At 44.1% G+C, this 10,880-nt stretch overlaps 1 long non-coding RNA gene across 1 annotated transcript; it reads left to right on the top strand.

Moving 5' to 3' along the window:
* Positions 1-2,991: 2,991 nt before the first annotated feature.
* LOC140600647 (uncharacterized) lies at positions 2,992-10,278 on the top strand. Its single transcript, XR_012003824.1, has 4 exons — positions 2,992-3,180; positions 3,524-4,110; positions 9,289-9,499; positions 10,175-10,278. It is a non-coding gene; the product is annotated as an uncharacterized lncRNA (long non-coding RNA).
* Positions 10,279-10,880: the final 602 nt, after the last annotated feature.

Below are 10,880 nucleotides of genomic sequence, written 5' to 3'. Positions count from 1 at the left end.
CCATAATAAAGGAGAAAAATACTTATTTATTTAAGAATCACTGTATTTAAGTCCTGTATTCACTCTTTCTGAATCTTGCCTTCTGCTGTCCTCAGCAACAATTAATTTAATTTAATTCAACAGGAATCTATTTATTATTATCTGACAGGGATCTGTCCTCAGAGGATCCAAAGATGCAGGAAAAAATGGTTCCTGGCCTTAAGAAGCTCACCCAGTAGTAAAGAGGCAGGCAGGTGAGCAGTGCACTCTCTTGTGCTGAGCTGGGGTCAACAAACAAAGTATAATAACAACAGACAAAAAGGAGAAGAAACTTTTTCTGGGGATTTCACCACAGGGTGTTATATGAGCTTACCAGAGAGTATGTGTAACTCTCCAAACAGACTCGAGAAAGAGTGGCAGAGGAAGCAGCGCTGGCAAATGTATGACTGAAAGGGACAAGCATTTAAAGTAAGGAACAGGTATGTGGCACATGGTAGGTACTCCACGGGTTCCAGTTTCCTGCAATTGTACCCTAGCAGTGTCACAGACAGTTTGTTCACTGTAGAGCTTAAATTATCCCCAGAGACTCTAGCCAAAAAGAACAATATTCCTAGGATTTTCTGGCCCTAGCTGCTGGAGCTGTGCCTTTCTCCAACCTTTCATATGTACAGAGGCAGCTACCATCTCTGCAGAGGGGTGAGAGCAAGGGCAAAATGCTAGGCTGAGGGCATCCTGGCTAGTTAATTAGCGGCATTGATTGGCTGCTCCCTTTCCAGTGTGGCTGCAGAAGTCAGAAGAGATAACGTGTGTGTGTGTGTGTGTGTGTGTGTGTGTGTGTGTGTGTGATATGAATGAGGCTCATTGTTCCTGGAGTTGCCAAAGAATTAGAAGACATTATTCTCATCAAGGAACAAACATTCTTGTTTGGGAGAAAAACATGCCCATGAAATGCATGAGAAGTGACTTTGGAACTTAGAAAGTTTTTAAGCAAAGCATCAGCAAGTAAATCCATGGAGAGAATCTCCAACGCTAGAGGGTCATGGAAGGGGAGTGACGTGGGTGGGATTAATCCAGGGACATCTCGTAGAAAAGATGCACACATTGTCCAGGAAGAAGGCATAGGGTTATCGGTAGGCAGTACACTCAGGCCAGTAAGTTAGCAAGGCGTGTGGGAAGCATAGCAGGTAAATGTGGCCAGGTGAGGCAAAAGGCCAGGCCAACAGAGAGGGCCACTGTGCCAAAGGGCAAAGGGCCAGCAGAGGACATTGGCAATGGGAAAAGGGCTGGTGAAGGGACAATCGGCTATGTGAGGCTAAAATGCTAACTGGAGGAGCCTTCCTTAGAAAAACTAAGCTGGATAACTTTTTACCTTTTTACTGCTTCAATCCTGAGACCTTCCTTGCAGACAGTCCACTGTTTTGGGTGCCCACCTGTCCCTGGCATAATCCAATCAATCCCCAGCTCCAGGGTGTATCCTGATGGGTTTTAATTAATCTCAGTAACACTGTTCCCCTTGACTCAGGCTAAGCCTGCAATCAGGCCTGGCCAGCAAGCCATGCAGCGGATGTGCCCACGACTTGGGAAGGTCGAAGCAGGAAGAAACTGTCCATCTTCTCTTGTGCAGGATGTTGTATATTTGGCTAGGGAACCTGATCCTTAGGCTATTTGGGATCCACCGATGGGAGGGCTAAGTTACCCTGAATAAAAAAGTCAGCAACCTGTAAGGTTGCTGACTGGAGAATACTAGGATACAGTAGGTGGGGGTCAGCACTACATAGAGACTTGGGGCAAGAGCTTTGGTAACACAAACAGCCCGAGGTTTGAATCACAGGTCCACTACTTATAAGCCATATGCTTTGAATGAACTTCTCTGAGCCTCAGTTTTCTGGGGGATAATAAGTCCCACTCCTCAGGGAGGTTTTGTGGAGTGGAAGCAACTCTCTCTGAAGACCTGCACACCTCCAGCTGTTCTACAAATGCTCACTGAGCACCTGCAAGGTGTCAGATGCTGCACTGGAGATGGGTACAATGGTTTTAAGGGACAGTGCCACCATCATGGCCAACAAGGAGGTGGAGGCATGAGAAAGTAAATACCAATATCATGTACAAAGTGCTAAGTGGAGATAGACCCAGGCTATGAAGAGTAATTTTTTTTAATGCAGTGAACAAGAAGCCCAACTATTGCAAAAGCTCAACAAGCTGGTGACTCAGTTGAGAGGACAGGGGAGCCTCTCTGCCTGTTTCCCATCACTCCCAACACACCAATTCTCTCTTTGCTCTGAGACCTATAGCTATCCTATTCCCTCTGCTCCTCCATCGGATGATCAGGAGGGACTCAGCGCCCCTCACTTCCTCCAGGGACCCTTTATTGGCCTACCCATTAGAGTCACTTCCCAGGGACAGGTTTGCAGCCTGCCTCTGAGGAACACCTGGCATCTCTCCCCTTGGATCCCTAATCACAAACTTCAGGAAAGCTTTCCTATGGAGCAACCTCACACCCCTGCTAAGAGCTACGCCAAGCCAGTGCCTAATCAACCTTCATCCGAAACAAATCCTTTCTTGGAGGGGAACTGGGCCAGAATTAATTCTCTCTGCTCAGCCCCAAACCATAACCTTTGTAAAGGATTCTAGAGCTTCCTTTGAATCATCATTATCCCAGAACACTGCAGATCCATAGCACCATTCATCAGACAGTCTACAAGTCTGTCACACCAGCAGTCATTGAAATTAGCTCATTATTTTGATATTCCAGCTTCAAAGTTGCCACAAGTTTCAACGAATCCCTTCAGCAATCCCTATAGCCCCCTTCCCCAGCATTTAAAGTCATTCACCTCCATCTCGGAAAGCACAGGAAGGTGATATTAAACACTGATCCAATTAAAAAAAGTTATAGTAGCATAACACATGTACTGAAAAGTGCACACATCATAATGGCAGCTCAATAAATTATCACAATGTGATTATCATGTAACAACCACAGGAGATAAGAAATCAAGCATTGCCAACCCTCTGGAAGCCTACCTTCTCCATCACCAATCCCACTTTCCTCCTCAAAGGCAATGTGTATCCTGACTTCTAACATTAAAGAAGTTTTTGAACCAGAGAAGCACTAAAGGTTTAAAGCCAGAAGGAAATCGGATAACATTTGTCCTTTGGAAAGCACTCCCTGGCTTGGGCAAGGGAAAGGCTGCAGGCAGAGAGGTGAGCTGGGAGTCTGCTGCAGAAATAATGATAGCCAGGACCAGGAAGGGAACAATGAGCAAGGAAAGAGGGAGGGAGGGAGGGAGGAAGGGAAGGAAGGAGGGGTGGGAGGAGGATGGAAAGAGGGAGGGAGAGAGGATGGCAGCAAGGTAGGAGGGTGGGGAGGGGGAGGGAGGGTAGGAGGAGGGAGAGAAAAGAGGGGAAGAAGGGAGGGAGGGAGAGGGGTAAGAGGGAGGGGAAGAATAAATAGGATGGGAACAGAGGTGATGAGGCCAACTTCCTGTCAACCTGCCCACATGTTGTGTTTTCCATGGTCTACAAATTGACTAAATGACCTTAAAAGTCTTCTACCCCCAACCCTGGAAGTCTTTTACTCAAACCAGTCACCCGGAAAAGCAAGCCTCCCACTGGTGCTTAATTCGCTCAAGGAAAGATTAGAGGAACCTGGTTAGCAAGCTTTGGAAGTTGCTCATAAAATTCAGCAGGAGCCTGCAATCCTCAGAGACTTCTATTTTTACCAAAAACACACACAGAGAAGTGGAGAATTTTCAAATGAATTAGACATGAGATTGATCTTTTTTATACAAAAGAGGAGAGAAAAGCAACAGTGATGCTGAGTTTGAACTACTCCCCGCATCCCCCCACCTCCAGTTTCCATAAGCTGCCTCATCTCCTGGCCTCAGTCAGGCCTCAGCTCTGGCACTGACCCAGTCACAGACCATGACAGGAGCCAGGGGCCACAAACGCCTTGTGGTTTCACCAAGACAATGAACATAGTACACAAACAGACCCTGTTTCTACACAGAGAAGAATTGCCCAAAATGGCTCCACCTGGCCTCACCTGAATAATCCAGACGACTTATACTCTAAGTGATAATTGATGTTGAGGAGGCTTAAAATATAACATGATCTACCCTGGGCACCCACTTGGTAAGTCAATGATTATTTCCAACCTGTGTTCTATATGCATCAAGCTGTAGTGTTCCTCAGTAGCACGTTATCAGGTACCTAACAAACACCCTTATCTGTGGCTGGACTCAGTCAAGGACTCCCTGTGTTTCCTCTTAGGAGATTTGCATGAGCTAAATCTGTGGCTGTCCAATAGTGCTCCATAGAACACTTTGGACTTTGTGAAGGAAGCCCAAGAGACCTCAAATAGGCAATACTCTGAGTCCTCTACAAACTTCAGTTGGAGAAGCTCCACCTTGTTGTTTGAGTTTGAAATATTTTATTCCCATTGGTTTGCAATATTGAAGTGCCAACACTATGGATAACTTGGAGAGTTTTCTCTCTGGTTATAAATGTATTTCTTCAGAAGGAACCAGGAAGTGGCTCCGTCAGTTAAGCGTCCAACTCTTGATTTCGGCTCAGGTCATGGTCTGGAGATTGTGAGATCTAGTCCCATGTCAGGCGCTGTGTTCACTGTAGAGTCTGCTTGGGATTCTCTCCCTCTTCCTCTGCCCCTTCCCCTTGTTCATGCGCACGCGTGCTCTCTTTCTCAAATAAAATAAATGAGTAAATAAATAACACAAGTTTTAAAAAAGAAGGAATTGGGACACGAAAAATCCAGCCTGCAAGCCCTGCATGCTCCCACCCCCTTTTCCTCCTCACCTGACAGGCACATCACCCTGAATCACCTAAATATACACTGTTTTAAAAGTCAGCACCGAAGTTTCCATGGGTTCCTCTTACTCAATGTCTTCTCTCTCCCAGGGTAGTTGCAAGAGGTCTCTAAGGGTGACATGAAGGTGAAAGAAGTGGCTGTTGGAAGGCATTTTAGGCTTTGTGGGACTTCAGTTTCTTGTCCCAGTGCCTCTCCCTTGCAGGTTCTATGACATGGGTTAGCATCCTCCTTGTTTTGTCTCTTTCATTCATGGAAAGAGGTGGAAATAATGGTCGCAGAGGTCCAGGTGCCTTCCTGGTCTGCATGAGCGAGGCCTGGTTCCAGGAGCATATGCACAGACACATGCCCAGCAGCTGCAGCAGGGCTAGGGGGAAGCTCTGCTTTTAAACTGGGGTTAAGGCAACATAGTAATCCTTTCATAAAAGTTTGTCGGCAGGCAGGCTTATCTTTGTCTTCTCAACTATAATGGGGTGATTGAAAAACTAATTTGCTTTCAAGGAGATAAACCTTGAAAAAGGCTTTGTTCTTCAAAGGGCTGGACAGAGATGACAAACTCAAGTCTTAATGAAGTCAGGCAAGTAAGTGAGTGAGCAAAGGAGACTGTGGTGGGTTTAACAGGAAATGGTAGCTCGTTGGCAACATGGCGGATCCATTTTTCTCATCTTCAGCAACTGCCTCCATATGACAATGCAGGCCTAAGGTTGTCAGGCCCTCTAATGCTTCTGGAGAAGATAAATATCACAGTTGTCTGATCTTGATTTTTAAATACGACAATTAATCCAAATTAAAAAAAACACATTTGTAGTCAAATTCATGCACAATCTGGGGGCCATGGCCCTTTGGCTTAGGTCCATTGAGTGAATTATATCAGAATGCTGGAGAAGAGGAGGATTTTGAAGGCTTCAGACTTTAGGGATTGAAAAGAGGGAAGCCTGATCCAGGGAGTGGTTGGAGACATAGGCTCTTCCTAAAGAGAAGGAGAGTTGCTAGTTATCGAGCAATAAGGACCTGAGCCAATGCACCTTGAAGAGGCAGAACCTTGGCAGGAGAGTCTGTGAGGACAGAGCACCAAGTGCCAGAGCCAGGAGGGTCTGGGGAAGAGCCCACTGCCAAGCAGGGCTCTGGGTGGTGGAGCTGCCAACAGAGCCACCAGAGGACCCAGAGGATCTGGACAAGAAGCAGTCAGCAGCAACCAGGAGGGACCAAGGCCCTTGCCTGTTTTCTGTGCCTGACCCAAGAAAGGAGGAAATAATCTCAAAAGAAAGCATGGTGGACTTTCTCAGGCCAGAGTTAATTTCATTTAGAAAATAAAGAAATGTGTCCTTTCTTCCAACCCAAAAGTCTTAGAACAGTGATGAACACCCAAGGGTCCCTGTGACCCTTTCAGGAGGTCCTTGAGGTCAAAACTATTTTCTTAACAATACTGAGATAGATATCATTTACCTGCGTCACTGTATTGATGAGATTGGCACACACTTGCAGGAAAACAATGGTCTCACTTAAGAATGTTTTTGATGAAGTGGTAAGAATTAGCAATTTTATTACTCTTGATCCTTGAGTACATGTATTTTAATATTCTGCATGACAAATTGGGAAGTACACATAAAGCAGTTCTGCTGGATGCCGAAGCACGATGGTTGATGAAAAGCACTGTGTGATGGGTCTGAGCTGTGAGCTGAACTAGCCTTTTTCAGAAAGTGGAACACCATTTTTGCTCAAAAGAATCACTGACAGACAAAATGTGGTTATTCAGACTACAGGATCTGGCAGAAATTTTCTAAAATGAACAAAGTGAGTCTGTCACGTCAGAGAAATCGACTGAGTATTTGTTGCCAATGACAGAATTTAAGCTTTTAAACAAAAATTTAAAATTTTTGGAAAACATTGCATCCACCACTGTAAGCTTGACAGCTTCCCAATACCTTAAGATTTGTCTGATGAGACTGGTGGTAAAATTAATGAATGGAATTTTTTGATATTGTATAAGGAAGTGTGTCAACATTTAGAAGATCTCCATAACTCATTCAACTGGTATTTTCCAAATAACCAATGCACGTTACAAAATTGTACACTGGTAAAAGATGCACTCAGAGTGCAAGGGAGACCAATGGGTTATAATGGAACAAAGAATGAAAAATTCATTGATACGATTTCAGATTCCACATTGCAACTTCACGTTAAGTAGCTACTGCTTGTTGAATGAATATGATACCAAAGGGCATCCACAATTACCTGAAAAGGCTATTCAAAGATTTCTCTCATTTCCAACTATACACGTATGGCGGCCAGGTTTTCTTCATATACTTCAAAACCACATGTTCCAACAGATTGAATGGGTTAAGCCAGACATGAAAGAGAGTTGCAAAAACATTAACACAATGCCAGTCTTCTTACTTGATATTTTTTTGTTTTGGAAAATAACCCCATTTAAAAATAATAATATGGATTTATGCTCACATTCAGTGGGTCATCATTTTCTTACAATGAATTACCATGCACTTTTTTTTAAATCCTTAGTTTTAACTTTGAACATAGTAAATCATCATGACCGCCCCACACAGATAACTCTTTGTGGTCTTCAATAATCTTTAAGATAGTAAAAGGATCATGTGACTGTGAATTTTGAGAACTCCTTTGATCTCAAACAAGTCATACCTGTCTTCCTCTGCTTCTCTGGAGAGCCCTGAAAGATCACAGCCTCTAAGATCCCCTGACTTCTACTGTAAAAAGGTTATGATTTGCAATTTAAAATTCACTTTCATGTATACACTATAATTTTCTTCTCCATCAGGACAGCACAATCTGCCTTTCCCAGACAAGTGGGACTGCAAAATGTAAAACTCCTGGTCCCAGACCCCACTTCCAGGCAGACCAGTCAGGATTTTAACCTAAGTGCTCTGACTCTAAGCCCAAAGCTCTTTCCTTTCCTGTGCACCTTCCCTCTGGGCCCAGATGAGCCTTGTCTCCTGTCTCTTTCCTTTCTGATCTTTCCCCTGGTTTGGTCTCACGGACATTGTGAGGCTGTCTTCAAAGAGGAAAACTGAACTTCTTTTTACACCTCAAATATTCTATAATTGACCATGGCAGCTGTACCCACAGCCTGTAGCCCTCTATGCCTCATGACCCAGCTGTCCCCTCTATGACCGCCAAGGGACCAGGGGTGGTCACTTGACCTAGAAGCTAAGACTCAAGAAGCTGATCCAGGACATCTCTCTTTGGGAATTTGATTTGAGAGACATGGAGAGTGTTGTCAGTTTGATGGAGAGTACTGGTACTGAAAGCTCACACTGATTTAATGGACAAGATGGTTGTTTTGTGACCCCATGACAGACGATTAAGCAGAGATGGGTGGAAAGAAATGGAGAGGGAGAGCAAATAAAATGAAACAGCCACTGGGAGACAGAGAAGAAGGTCTAAGGTCCTGACTCCACATGCCTGTTGAGATCTAGCTACTTCCTTTCTGAACTTTGACATCCATGAGGTGGCTCACTCTGTGCCTAGTTACATTCCCACCTTCTAGTGGTGCCACCTCTTCAGATCCTTGCAACTCTACGGGTCTCAGGACCTCTCTAAGACTCGCTCCCTCTGCTGGTGCTCCTGGCCACTCTGGAGGAACATTTTTTCTCTGGTTTGCATTTCCACCAGTGAACTCAAACTGCAAATGGGAGACACACAACCAGCATTTTATTTGCCCACGGTCCCTTTGCTTTGCGGAGTACAGAATCAGACCCCACCCGCAGTACACCTCGGGAGGCCCCAGGAGTGTCTTCTCCATCTTTGAGTACCAGTCTTTTTCCTTTCCCTTGGAAACAACACTTTTTCCTTCATTCAAAGTAAGATGCAGTGATCAAACACAACTTCAAGTCTATTAAAATCACTTTCAATGGGATTTAGGATCAGATGGATGGATTTCATTTCACAGGATTTATTGGTTAAAAGAGCTTTTCTCTAGCCCTGAACACAAATCTCTGTTTCCTCTGTTTATCCAAAGCTTTAAAACTTCCCTCATGAAGCTCCAAGAGCTAAGGAACCCTGGCTTTGAGAACATGTTAATCAGAAAGTCTAACTTGTCATAGAATGCCTGAAACAAAAGGCAATGTGTCTTGTAGCCTCTAGCCACATGCCAAGTGTGCCCGGTTAAAGTCTTGACTAGGTTGAGGTGCTCTTTTTTTTTTTTAAGATTTTATTTATTTATTCACAAGAGACAGAGAAAGAGAGACAGAGACATAGGCAGAAGGAGGAGAAGCGGGCTCTGTTCAGGGAGCCTGATGCAGGACTCAATCCCAGGACTCCAGGATATGCCCTGAGCCCAAGGGAGACACTCAATTGCTGAGCCACCCAGGCATCCCTTGAGGTGCTTTAATGGTAATTTTCCAACCTCACTTCCCCATCTACAAGCTGCTTGGTGGCCCTCCTCCCAGTCAGCAGACCCACAGACATGTTTGTTCACCTGTACTTATGTTCCTTGTCCTCTTCTTCTGCAGCATCTACACAATGACAATACAGCACTGAGCTGAACTTATGTCAGAGAGGCTGCAGCATGGCAACGCTTCAGTAAGGAGGACAATGTCACACACAGCTGACAGGGAGCACACTGGCACAGCCTTTCTGAAGGGCAGTGTGGCAACATGTATCAAGCATTTAAAAAGGGGTCATACTTTTTGACACACTAATTTTTAAGAAACTCATCCAAAGGTAATAATAATGTTCTTTAAGGATTACTTCTATGAGAAAAAAAAAAAAACAAAAAAAAAAACACCAAAAGCAATCTAAAACTCTCCAAGAGTGAGTAATTTTTTAAAATTTATTTATTCATGAGAGACACAGAGAGAGGGGGAAATACACAGGCAGAGGGAAAAGCAGACTCCCTGCGGGGAGCCCAATACAGGACTCGATCCCAGGACCCTGGAATCACACCCTGAGCCAAAGGCAAATGCTCAACCACTGAGCCACCCAGGTGCCCCAAGAGTGAGAAATTAATTAAAGAAGCTATCAATACATTTGACCATTGAAAATCTTCTAAAACTATCTAAAAACATGTAAAATTGCTTATGATAAACTGGTAAGTGAAAAAAGCAGGATACAAAATCCTAATACATGAAAATAATTATGTGTAACATATATAGGATGTGTGATATCTACACATATTAGAGATACCTATAAAACTTATATTTGTGTTATCAATAGTATTGTGGGTGTATTTATGACTGAAATATAATGAAATAAAATGGTAATAGTGAATGTGGATCTACAGGTGAATTTTGTTGTCTTTACGGTTTTATATAGCTTCCTTAATTTTTCTCATGAACACATATTGCTTTTATAAATTGGAAATATTAATGGTACAATCATTTTTAAATTTTTTTCAAGGGCTTGATGGGGCTTATGTGACCTGTGGGCAAATGATGGCACCTCTCTGTAAACTGCTCCACTTCTGTAAGATGATAAATAATGCCCGACTTACTTCTCTAGAGGGTTGTAAGGATCAAATGCAACTCAATAAAATGCAACTTACAAATATATTATTACTTCTGTTGTATTTTCCAAAACAATCTATTTAAAGTGATGGTTGGAGCAGCTGAAAGCCTTCCCATGACTACCCATTTGAAGCGAGATGAAGTCCCAGCTGTGCAGCTTCAGCCCCGGCCTCTGCCTCACTCTCACTCATCTCCAGTTCTTTGACTTGGACCCTGAGCTCCTGTAAACGCAACTTGGACATGAGGGCCCCCAAACACTACGTTGCTTCTCTCCTTACCTGCAGTCCTGTTGTCCCTCTGCCACACTACCTTTCCCTGCCCGGTTCACCTGGCACCTTGTCTTCCTGCTGTGTTATCTCAGGCATCCAGGAAGACGTCCCTGCCCTCTCCAAGATGGTTAACTTCCCTATGGGAAAGCGATCCCTCCACCAATGCACGTCCCACACGCCACTGGATGTTCTCTTTAACGCCCCTTCCCAGTTCAATTGAGGACAACTTGAGGGCAGTGACCTCTTAGGTCCCGGGTGCCCAGCATGGGACCCAGCCTTAGCAGGTGTTTAAAATAGGACATTAAAGTTTTATATTTTATGGACACAGAA

The sequence above is a fragment of the Canis lupus genome, chromosome 12 (assembly GCF_048164855.1).
Source record: "Canis lupus baileyi chromosome 12, mCanLup2.hap1, whole genome shotgun sequence".
Taxonomy (NCBI): domain Eukaryota; kingdom Metazoa; phylum Chordata; class Mammalia; order Carnivora; family Canidae; genus Canis; species Canis lupus.
Note: the sequence above shows the minus strand (reverse complement) of the source record. Positions and strands in the feature narration are given on the sequence as shown.